Here is a 13,106-nt window from a genome sequence, read left to right as displayed (position 1 = left end):
TTCAGTCATAAATAATAAAAAACATGAGACTGTCTGGTGGCTGAGAGCTGAAGTTCAAGCATAGACAGATGGTCAAGTTCTTCAGCCTTCTTTGTTCAAGAATAGTCTTCTCATCAAAACATCTCTAGAAAGAAGAGTCCTATATTTGGAATTTACACCAAAGACAGTGTGTGAGTGTATTCACAGGGGAGAAGTGTAACCCTCACTATTGTGCAGATGCACATCTCCACCACTGTGGAGACGTGCTGAGTTACAGCCAAAGATCTGTACATTTGATAGAGGTGGAACATTTGATGTATAAAGATGCCTTTTATTAAGAAAAACTACAGAAATTTAATGTAACTGTTGCTGATGGCCAGTCCTGTATTGCATCTAAATGCATAAATATTTTACAGGTTTTCTTAATGTACAATCCACAAAGATATTAACCTTTGCAACAAAGAATGCATTGAATTAATCTTTGTTGCATAATACTTGACTAATGTTAAATCAGTTCATTGTTTTTTAATAACACACTGAGGTCCTCCACAATTAAACAGTGTATAATTTCTTATTACATAAAGGAAGAAGTACACATCTTTTGTTTGCAGGCAGCATCTTTAAACTTTTCTCTATCTTGGAAGCATTACTAAGTTTTCCAATTAGATGTTACAAATCTGTGCAAGATTTTTTAAAAATATTTTGACCACTTCTCTGGTTAAGGGAGGAAGGAATATTTTCTTTGTAATGAAGAAATTTTCATGCAGAAAAAAATCAATTTCAAGCAGTTAGTAGTGAAGGTAAGTATCTAGCTCATATAATGACTGGTTTAGTTATTGAAAGATCTAGTTGCTGTGCCAGAGAAAACACTACAGGAGGCAGATGAGCTCTTAATTGGGAACAGGGCAATGCATTTCACTTATTGGTATAGATACTTCTTAGTCTGACATATTTAGGTTCCTGATAGATTTTACCCCCTTAGTTGCCAGTTTCCTTTTGGATTACAAGAATCATCTCCAATATGATCTGCTCAGTAATAGTTCAAGCAGCAAGTAATTCACATAGGATCTGTTTAGGGTGACATGCGGATTGAGATGACGTGATTCACCTTAAATCTACGAATATTTTTTTCTTCATTCCCTCCTCCCCTGCTTCTTTGTGAATCAGGAATAAACTGCAGATTCCCTTTGCAATGTGAAAAAGGGATGTACTTCTGTAAGCAGAATTTCTGAAGACACCAAGCCTTGGGATTTCACCAGGTAAATCAGATGCTTGTAACATGTTCTGCTTATTTGAGGGAATGTGTGGCTGTGCTTTTTTTCCTGAGAAGCTACAATCAACAGTGGCAATTTCCACACCTGAGCGAATAAATACGTAGTAATCACAGCAAAATATGCACAAGTGGAATCTGCGATCAGGACATTCTGGCTAGAAAGAAGGCAAACATTCTTCATCTCTTCAACTGAAGAGTTGTCAGTGTTTTTTACGAAACCAAGGGAAGCCTTCCCTGCATGCAAAACACTCCAAGGTTTCGTCTGTCATATGAAGAAGTAATGAAGTCATAGGAAACTCTTCTCGGTACACCCTGATGCAGACTTATTTCAGGTGCCTGCTAATTGACAAAGCAAGCTTCATGAGCCATCTAGAGGTCATTTGGCAAGAATCATTTTTACTATTTTATGAATGTAGCTCATCCGTACCAGAAAGAAAATGCTAGTTCCTCCCAGTTTTGTTCTTATGTTCAGTGTGGTAAATCAGGTTATGCCACTGGAACTTCAGCAGTGTAGAGATGGTGTCAGAGAAATCATTCCCTTCACCACTGATGCAGCTGTTTTACTAATGGGAAGCTGCATTCACATACTGAAAAGAAAAAAAAAGAAAAAGTATTACAGAAAGTGCTATGTGAGGCAGAAAGCATTTGGCATGAGGACTGTGCTTTTGGGAGCCCCAGACACATTCCATAATAATGACTCAGCAAAGAGATAAGCAGATTTAGCCAAAACTGGCACACAGTTGGGATTTACTTAATTATAAAGCTATTAGAGTCCTGGTGGTATTGTCTGATCTCTTCTGGGTTGCCCTTAAGTCTGTGTCGAATCAAGCCAAATTCAATAGTGCTTCGAACAGGGGCTGTAGTTTGCAGGAGCATGGTAAAGAAGATGGAAAGGGGGTCTGTGAGTTCACTTCCTTTACTTTTAGGTAGCCAAAATGTGCCAGCCTTCAAATAGAGACACATTCTCTTTGGAAGGAACTGTAGGAGACTTACTTACGAGGTACTTGTATGGCTGCTTAGAAATAAAGGAGAGAAGAGAGGGAAGAGGGTTTTGCAGACACAGTGGTAGGAACAATTCTTCATTTCTAGCAGATGTTTCCGTTTACAGCTCCAGTCTTTGGTGGACTGTGTTCTTATTCAGATTTCAAGACACCTCCAGACACAAGGGGTTTTTATTGCTACCAGTGGAGCTAATTTTCTATCTCTTGGGCTCACATCTCCATTTTTCAGAAAAGAGCAAGTATGACCTTTTAATAAATCAGAATGAAACATCTTCCTGATGCCCTCTGTCCTCCAGACAGAAGTGCAATGGAGTCCTTCCGGTGCAAGCTGCTTTCATGTTAATACATTCTCTGTTTATCTCAACAAAGAACTTGGGCTGGAAGGTCTAAATATACTTTGTTGGATCAAAACTTTGCACTGACTTGATAAATACCAAGTATAGCTATTAAAATCCTCCTGAGTAGGAAGCACACGTACAGAGAATAACACAGTGGGCATATTTTGTATTCACTTTAGGTTGAAGCATATGCTTTGGATTTAGAGGAATCTCTTTGATATTTCCTGTGTAATTAATCTGCTGGAGGAAGTACTCGAATACCAGACTGGAACAGCTGAAACGCAGAGGGGATGGACTGCTGATGTAGCACCAGTAAAACTGAGCCCATAAAGCTCTCCAGAGATATACAGGAGTCTCTGCTCCAGGAAAAAAAGAGATTCCTGCAGCTTGGGCTTATATGGATTTTCCGCTGAGGTTGAGTTTCTTGGGGAACCAAAATGAAGCGAGCAGCAACACAGGTTTGATTTCACGATATTAAAACTTCCTAAAATGTTGCTACAGCGATAACCCGAACAGCTGCCTAATGGATTCCCAGGGCTGCTTTCTCCAGGCCAGCACGTGCACCTGTGAGATCCCTCCACAAACATCACCTTGAAAGCCACGTCCCAAGTGCAGCTCAGCTTTTGCATTATGCATGATCCTCATCACTCTCACCAGATGTGGGTGGAGAGGGGAACTAACACAGATGCTGCCAGGGTAATGGCAGGGGCCTTTTGAATCCTGAGAGAGGGAAAGAGAGGTTTTATCAATACACATTATGAATGAGCTGAATTGAAATCTTTCCATAAGGGATTTCTGGCTTCAAGATGCATAAACTGGCTCAAACAAAATGCTGAGGGTAGAAGGAGACAGCAAGGAGAAAGACTTAAGACATATACTGTTTAGTATATGCCAGCTGTTCCAGCCATGTCTTCAAGTGTCAATAAAAACATATAAATAATAAAAAGGTGAAAAATGAGAATCATGGCCAAAGTGTTTCTCCAAAAGAGACATAGTTTTCCTGTACATCTGAATTCAGAACCCTGGACGCAAAAAATAAGGTTTAGGAGCTCTAACCTTTGGATGAACAACTGCACAGTAAGTAAATGTATTCTTGTAAAAGGTGTCAAAACACAAGTTCAGTTGATGACCTTCAAAGTAATGCAACAGCCATATAATTAACAAAGAGGGACAAGCAAAACATGAGAAAACCAGAAAGTATAAATAGAACATAGCAAAAAAAATGCATATATACATGTGTACACACACATATTCAATACGAACACGAGGACAGCGGCTGCTGTTAACTCAGCTGTGCTGCACATTAGACATCGAAATATGTAATACATCAAATAAGTGAGATAAAAATACCATAAATTATTGTAAAAATGTACCTCTGATGAACTATGGCCAGGGCTGGCCTGCAGGGAAAGGCAAGTCTCTCACTAGGGATGTACTCTGGGATGGGACTTCTGTAGGCTAGTGCAATATAAACATGATTAGGTGAATGAATTATATATCTGTTTGACTTTTGCATACTGATTCAGTATGCAAAATAAACTTCTATAGACTTCAAGGCAGTACTAACAAGAGCTGGGAAGAGCAGACCATCCAGTTAATCAGTGATCCTTCTTAAAATTTTTCAATAGGCTTTTGTAAAATGTAATTTTAAAATGGTTTTGTGTAACATGATATAATAGGGGTGATCCTCCAAAAGAAACAGGCTGTGCCTCAGACAATCCTAGCATTTAGTGCCTCTAAATGAAGTTGCAAATTCAAGCCTAACATAAAAAGGTAATAAACATCAGAAATCAGGTATATTTGTCTTAACACTTGTGTTTCAAAGAAATCTATCATTTCCACATTTACCTATTTAAATTGGTTTAATAGATATACTCCTCATGGAAGAGAAGAAAATTTTCTATGAAAGGCCAAGTAGGTGAAACTCCAGGCCTTAATGGATAAAACATTAAGAGTTCCTTACTCCACCTCCTTGCAATAACTGTGCCTTTAGATAAAATCCAACTGCCTCCACCAAGAATACACAAGACAATAAAAAAAAGACATTAGTAGGTAATAAATTATTGAGAACAAATGAAAACAGCATGTAAACAGCATGTCTTTTAAAAAACAAGCTTTTGATGCCTTTTGGAAGCTTGAAAAATGAGTTTCCCTAGCCTAAGTGAAGTTGCCCCCAGTCTATTCCATGCCTGATTGCTTCTGACAGAGCGCAACACTGCGGCACAGATATAAAGAGCCTAAAACACCCATAAACATCAGTGAAATTCAAGAGAGAAATACAGATAAGAGATTAAAAGGAACATCTTGGGCTGGATGTTCACTTCTGCATTTCTAGTAAACTAGGATCTATCTACAGCATGGTCTAGGAGTCATGAGGTCAAGATTTGTATTTAACAGCAAGAAGCAGACTCTTTTCCTCACCTAGGGATCAGTATTGTTATTCTCAAATAGTCCCACAGAAATTAGTGAGATTACTACAGAGTCAAGGAGTACTCAATGTGTGCAGGTTGCAGGTGCATTTATGTCCAATTTCAGAGGTAACATTTCCTCAAAACAGTCAACAAATTTGTTGAAGTTTTCTTTTGTGTGACATAATTTTAAGACATGACTTTTTAGTGTTCTTGTAACACATTTGCAGCCCCACTTACACCCCAGAGAATACCGTGGGGTACATAACAGTAATAAAACTTATGATATATAATCAAAATCTGCAGTATTCAATTAAAAGTATCCTTTAAAATTTGCCATGCTGCCAGCCACACTTAGCTACATACTTTACATGATGGAGACTGGCATTACATTATAGAACAGCTATTAGTAAATATAGAACCACATCCTGCCTGTAGACATTTGCAATATTATTTTACCTCATTTGCAAGTCTTCATGTTCATAAATTATAGGTTAAGCTGTGGTCTAAAGCCAGGAAAGTACTTCAGAGCTTTGCTATTTACTTTCCATCTCTCAGAGAACAGTAGTCTAGCTGTGAGCTCAAAAAGACATTTAAATTTGAATTTTGTGTAACCGACAAACCAAGAGGAAATAAACCCCATTAGAATAAAAATTTCAGTATGTGCCAATATATAAATGAAAAGGTGCCATGACCCTTTCTCTAGATCATAATCTTTGTAACCCTCTTTTTTTGCCACTGTGAACCGAGACTCAAACACTCCATCTTTCCCAGCAGCATGTTTGTACCACACCTGGTTATCCTGCTGAAGGATTTTCATCAAATTCAGATGTCTTTCATCTGTGACACCAGGTTGTGCTGCATCAGATTGGCTTTTATCAGTTCGCAGTCTTGTTTGTCATGTGAGGAAACACATCTCAGATGTACTGAGCAAAAAGTCTGTTCAAATAAATTTGTCGGGAAATGTCTGTGCTTGGAACAAAAATATCTGAACCAACATGGAGGGCCTAGGGTTTTTTATGAGCATGAATTTTGTGGGGTGCCACACCAGATAAATTAAACTTTAATTATAAGGACATCCCAATTAGTAGTCACTGTTTTAGTTCCTGTCCCTGGTGTGTCCACATATATTTTACTGTTCATTTCTGGGAACTGTCTGCAGAATTTAGCTTGTATTTCCATTCCTGGGTCTGGTGATAGGATTGTATATTACAGGTCACCTATAGACTGCAATATGTGAGATGCAATCCAGCAAACTAAGATATTTATGATGCCAAATGCCTTGTTTGCACAGCTGATGTGTGCACAAATTCTCCAGATTCAGTGACTTGGCTTGCCAGACAAGCAATAGCCTCCCCAACAAAACCTGCCACAGTAACAAGCAACTTCAATCAAGTCAATAAAGCTACTCATGTGATTACATTAATTAAAATACATTAATGTTTACATACTGAACCCAGAATCAGATAAAGAAGAACTATGTACATTAAATTTACTCAAAAGATAAGAGTTTGGAAGCATGAACACAGAGCTGCTCACCAGTTTGACACAGAGATTTTCCAGTCAATAAAAAAAATGTTTATGAAAATTTTGAAGTATTTAATTCCAGAATTTTTCACCTTAAAAATGAAATTAATTTCACTTTGCTCTTCCCATGTTTGCTTTTGCCATTTCTAACTGGTGCTCCTTATTTTTCTGTTTCGATGGGACACTTTTTTCCTGTAAAATTTAAGGTAATTATTTTTTATTAAACGGCCTGAAAATATAAATACACTGCTTTGGGCAAACTGAATATTTCTGGTGAACCCAAAATGAAATTTATTTTATATTTCCTTTTTTGTTGTTGTTGTTTGTAAAAAAACCCCAAAAAACAACAAAATAACAACAAAACCCAGCGTCTTTGTCTTAGTCACCTCCAGACTACACCATCACCCTGGTTCTCAACGTGGTTGGCAATTTGCAAAGATACAAGTGAGCTGAAAATAAGTGAGGGCATGAGACTTGGAATCCCCGAACTCAGATCTTGCAGGAAGACACTCATGAAGTACAACAGTTCAGTTCTACCTTTGAAATCTTTCTGTTCAGATTAGAAATATTAGAGCTGGAAAAGACCACTTGGAAGACCTCATTTCTTACTGACCAGTTCAGGGCAATATTACTGTACATTACATCTTTAGCCACTTCTTTAGTTTTAAAGGTCTCAGGGCAAGAAAGGCCTACGAGTGAGGCACCTCACTTCAGAAGTCTTTCCCTGATATTCTTCCTCTGATGTTCCCTGATATCTTTCCCTGATATTCCCTGAATTTGTTTTTTCTTATTTTCAGCCCTTTACCCCTTAGGTATAGCCAGCTGTTTTCTGCCAAGACCAGAGCATGTATGATAGACTTAACATAATATTAAACATATTTTATCTACAGATTGTCCTGGACTATGTCTTATGTGTCTGGGCTCCTTGCCAAACCTTTTGGCACATCCTTACCTTTTGCAACATCTAGAATGAATTTATGACTGAGACAACTTATATGATTGAGTAAAAGTACACTTACTGAAGTGACAACTGTGTTCAGGGCTCAAAACTGGTGAGTTAGTTAAAAATCAATTTTCCCTATTAGCCAATCAATAAACTAAAGGCAGCTTAGAGGTCATTGGAGCAAAAATGTCTCCCCCGAGACGTGAGCTGGGATAACCAAAGCTCTTCATCCTCCCATTGCTGTAGCGCTGAGAGAGTAAATATCCCTTTTGTCTATAAAAATGAAGCAAACATTGCCAGAGTACCTTGGGATACCACGTGAACAATCCTTGAAAGAATTGCAAAATTGTTTTACTCTCCTGCATTGCTTTCTACTCTGCTCACAATTCTCTTTACCCAATACTCTCTTTCCATGGTAACCCCAGTTTTACCCAAGGCTGACAACTTGACGGAAGGGTGGGGGAGAGACAGAGGAACCCAGTGACATTGTGAGCACTTTCAGTGGGTGTGATGCATTTAAAACACAGACTTCTTCACAAGAAGATGAATTGAAGGTTTTTTGAAACCAAGTCTAGTCTTTGCAACCTCTGCAGTGCCATATGAAAGGAACTGAACATCCTACAGAACAAGACACAAAGACATAGTTTCCACTGACGCACTGTCTCCTTGTATGTAGAGAAATACGCAGCAAAAACTACAGTCTAATTCATCTACTCAATTCACGTAGTTTTACAATATGAAAACTAAATACCAAATTATTTCATGAGTGGGGAGCTAGTCTGAGCTTCTGACACCCATGAGGTTTCTAAAGACTTTCAGATCAATTTAGTTTGTTGCCTGAGCATCTCAGCATCTCCGAAACCTTCAGAATTCATTTCAGAATAGCTATAAAGTCACAAAAGATTCAGTTAACCTCCATTACATTAAAGCATAGGTAGGTAAATTACTTCCACAAGAAAACTTTATCTTTTCTTTTGATCCTCAAGTCATAGTACTGTAGCTATTTGAGGTGTCATGTACACCTGTCCCACATAAAGGAACAAGCCTTTGTAAAGCACAGAGGTAAAAAAATGAAATCACTATTCTTAGACAATAACCTCTAAGGAAAGGTATTTTGCTTTGGAAACCTACAGAATAATTGGGGAAAAAAAGTATCCTACAGGAGTTGGTCTCAGTCTTCTTGAGCTACATGAAGATGAATGAGGGGAAAAAATATCCAACATCCCCTGAGAGTTTTCTGAGGTTTTTAAGGAGGGATCTAAGCAGTGTATCTGTTAAAATATCTTGCATTGAGGTTAGTTTACCTCTTACAGGGCTTCAAATGCTCTTTTTATTTTGTGTTAGGGCAGAACTATTAACACAAATCAGTTTTACACACAGACACAATCAATTGCTACTTTTCTAACACAACTCCATCACTGTAAAAACGTTCCATTAAATGTCTAGTAATAATGTTCTATAGACATTCTATTGAAAAAACAAGTTTCTCTAAGCCAAACTGAACACACCATACTTGTAAAAATGTGAAATAAAATGTTCATGCAATGAAAATATGTCTGAACCAGTAAACAATATTGTAGAAAACATGGAGAAGAGCTCGGAAAATAAGTTTGATCCGGGCTATAAAAAGTGGATGGTAATCAAGAAATGTCTGGTTCAGGTGGTTGGCTAGAATGATATCAGAGAGACTGGCACCAGGAAAAGGACTTTCAGTGCACTCATTCCTTGAAAGCTGTACTCCTCACTATTTACTCAGCATCCAGAAGATCTGTGTTAGTACTTTTGGAACAACATTTTCATATTACTTTTCTTAATAAAAATTAATCCCTAACTCACCAAAACTCCGCCAGTGAGAGAAAGCTGGAAATATTTTGATTGCGTCTGAAATGCAAAGATGTTTTTGTTTTAGATAAAAGACACCACGTTTTTCACAGGAAAAAAACAAACCCATTTTCTAGCCAGTTCTCCCTATCAGCTGTCTCCTCACCAGACCTCAAGATGGCAATGGTAACTGTGGAGTTTTTTCCCTGTGAAGACCACATTGGCATGCCCGCTCCACCCTACATTCAGCGTGCACAGCACAGCTCCTAAACCCACATTCAGATCAGGGGTGTTTGTAGGGGCCTTACGCAAGTGGCTGGTTTAGAAAATAAATGCAGATCTGTAAAATCACAGTATATAATATATTAGAAATGGAATAAAATTCTCAGGAGAATCTTCACTGAGACCAATGGGATGATTCAGCTGAAAATGATGAATGGCTACTGCCCTTTTCTCCTGCCAAATAAACATTTCATTCCTCACCATTGGAGCTGGGCAGCAGATGCAAAAATACAGCACAGAAAAAGAGCATAATTTGGCCATAAAAATGTTGCAATAAGTGTTGTTATATAACCGAAATGTCATCTCCTTTAGTGCATCCACCCACTCATTTTACAACCAGTTAATATTTTTCTGAACTTTCATGTTGTATTCTATCCCGCCGCCTCTGCAATCTTTTTGCCTATTTTTCTGCCAAAGCCACAAGAATAAAGCTGTCAACATTGCAACTAAGCCATCTTTCTTGTCTGGCAAATTGTCTAGTGGAGACAATAACCTCCTGGCTGCTCCACTGTATAATGTAAGTATCCTGTCTTAACAAAAGAGAATTTAAATATTCTTTAGATATGAGATATCTGCGGGCATCTGTGCAGAAACAAGTTAAATATATTTCCTTGACATTTTTTACTTTTCTCCAGTGGGAATGGCACAGACATTCATATTAAGCTGAACACGTATTGACATGCTTAGAGAGATGTTATATGGCTTTTCAACTGAAATATCTCCAGGTATTTGAACTGCAATAATAAATATGGCTGCTCCTGAGGGAAGGAAGAAGCAACAAGAAAATTCCCTAGAAGACTATGATTAAGAACTGAAGTGAGCCAATGGCATACAGTAGTTATACTTGGAATGTGATTGGGATTTATGATTTCAATTAATACTGGAGAACAATTTCAGAAAGTTATTAGCAAGCTACTGGCTATACAGAAGATGGTTCATTTGTGAATTCCTCTAGATTAGCTATATCATTGTGTCATTTACAAACACAAGGCCAGATCCTCTGTAGTGTTAATTGGTGTGGCACAGGCAAGGGCTGTAGAGGAGCTACACTTGGACTGAAAATGTGGCCTCATCTGTATGGCAGGTTTTCCTGTATTGGAGGAGCTGTAATTTTACATTTGAGACATCAAATAAAAGAAACTCATAAGGGAAGAAAGTCCGATCTCCTTTTCTTTGCCTTTCTATTTTGTTTCCCAGGAAAGGCCCAGGGCTGTGCATTCAGCTGATGTAAGTGTGCTGGGTTTATATCACCAAGAACCTGGGCCCTCCTGAGTTTCACTCACAGTTTAGAAACTGAGGCTTGACATGGCTGTATGTGTGGGCATATGCTGCATATATAGATATACATGCCCCAGTTTGCCTATAGTTTCTATAGACACAGCTCTCCCAGCTGCCTCCTAATTTCAGAATGTAAATGTCATGTGTATTTGTTAAGGCCGTGTGGTCACCAAGGATGCATATGCCAGCTCCCAGCCTCCGGCAGGGTGCTGCTCGGTGGGGAACTCTGCACGCTGCACCCAGAGAGACCCCGAAAGCTGAGGTCTGGGACCTAAACATGTCTTGGCTCACTGAACCAAATAAAACTATTCATAAAGGCAAAGAAAATCAGGTGTAAACAGCTGAAGGCTAGGGGATTAATGAAGCAAAAGAGTGTTTTCGAGGCAGCCCTGCCCCGGAGAACTGGAGCAAGGCTAGAGAGAGACACAAATGCCCTCAAAATCATTATTGTCTCTGTCAACAAGGGCAGCAATTACAGGAACCTGGCTGCAACTGTGTCCTTCTTTACCTAGTTCACTTACTGTCCCATTTTTGTTTAGACCTCTTCTACACACACTTTGAGCAGCAAAAGCAGTAGATCCCTTATTACACTTGTATCAGGTACTAAGAAATATTTATTGAAGACTCATTATGTAGCTAAGTCAGTGTGAATACCTTGGTTTCTAATTATGGTAATGATATTTCTTCTAAAAAAGAAATACTAAAATCTCCACTTAGACAAGGTTTTATGTATATTGCCTTTCTCTGGTTTTGTATGGTTGCAGAACAAATGTGAGGGACAACAGAATTACATCTCCTTGTTCTCCTATTGCCAAGACTGCAATATTTCATACAGAGCAATTTTCTGTGGAGAGCATTTTTCCTTTCATTTGGAAGAGCAACATATCAAAGCCTTGTGCTGGTTTCGAACCAGTACTGTGGCTGCCAGCGTGACTCACAACTACTTTGGCATAACAATATTTCGCAATGACTAGAAGAGAAAATCTTAGTTGTGCTTCAGGCATGGCTCTGTGACAACAATAGAGTAATTAACTTTTGAAGCTGACCATTTCAATCTGTGCACAACAAGAATTAGAGAAACCTTCCACCTGCAGGACTGGTATATCCGTGAAACAGGCCGAATTGCTTTAAACTTTTTGAATTAAACTACAGAATACACAGCTGAGCAAATGGAAAAGAGATTCTGCTTTCCAGTGGTATCTGTTACTTGCAATTCCCGTTGAAGCCTGTGGGAAGGAAAAGCTCTGAAAAATAATCACTTGCTTAGGAATACTGGCACTGTGAGAAGCACCATAGCGGAGACCCTACCTTTTGAAGTCTTGCTTTCAATGGACTTCACATATGTCTAGACGACCTCTCAGCAAGGCTTTTGGACACAAGCTTCACAATGTTGGGAGCTCGCAGGGAAGAGGCCCAAAGCAGCCATTTCATTCAGATCACAGAAGGTTCCTGTGCGAGCTGCCTTCTATCCAGAGCAATAAGAGATCCAAGATTGGGGTTTTGGACTAAGCTGAGAAATTTGCTGAAACATTTCAGGAGAGTCTTTTCTCTGGTTGTACCTGATAGAACCACTGGAGACAGACAGGAAAAGAAAACCGCAGCTTGTGAGTGCTTTTAAAGCAGACATTACTCCTCCATAGCCTCCAGCACATCCTTATTATTACTCTACATTATCTATTTTACAGTTTCAGAAAATTGTGGGTAAAATGTTTTTGGCTGCTTTGTTTTTCCATATGGCAAAGGCAAAGCTTTCCCCTTTGCTTCCATTAGATCTAAAATTGACAAGGCTGTTCTTTAACAACTCATATAGCACCTTATTCTGCCAAGATGTCTTTGTTTGTGTACCAGCCACATCAAATGCAGTTAGTACGGGACTGGGAATAGTGTTTATTAGTTAACCACAGCTGCAGAACTAGCAGATGGAGCAGAGCATGTTCCTGTTGAAGATCACACACACACACACACACACAAAAAAAAAAAAGAAGACTGTTGTTCTTTTTTTTTCCTTTTATTTTTAGTCTGTTTTTTCTTCATGATGGAGTTGTAAATTTAGAGACTGCCTATACTTGTATAGAAACTACAGTATGTATCACATTCAATTATTCTCCCCACTTGTTTAAACAGTGAGTGATTTTATTAAATTGAGTTATTTTTCTCTTCAGCTTACATGAGAAAGGGACATTCTAATTACAATCAGGCTGGGATTTCAGAGCTATAGCATTTGTAAGCTACAGTAAAAGTTCCTAAAACCCTGTA

Source organism: Streptopelia decaocto (genome assembly GCF_964273445.1).
Source record: "Streptopelia decaocto genome assembly, chromosome: 8".
NCBI classification, from domain to species: domain Eukaryota; kingdom Metazoa; phylum Chordata; class Aves; order Columbiformes; family Columbidae; genus Streptopelia; species Streptopelia decaocto.
Note: the sequence above shows the minus strand (reverse complement) of the source record.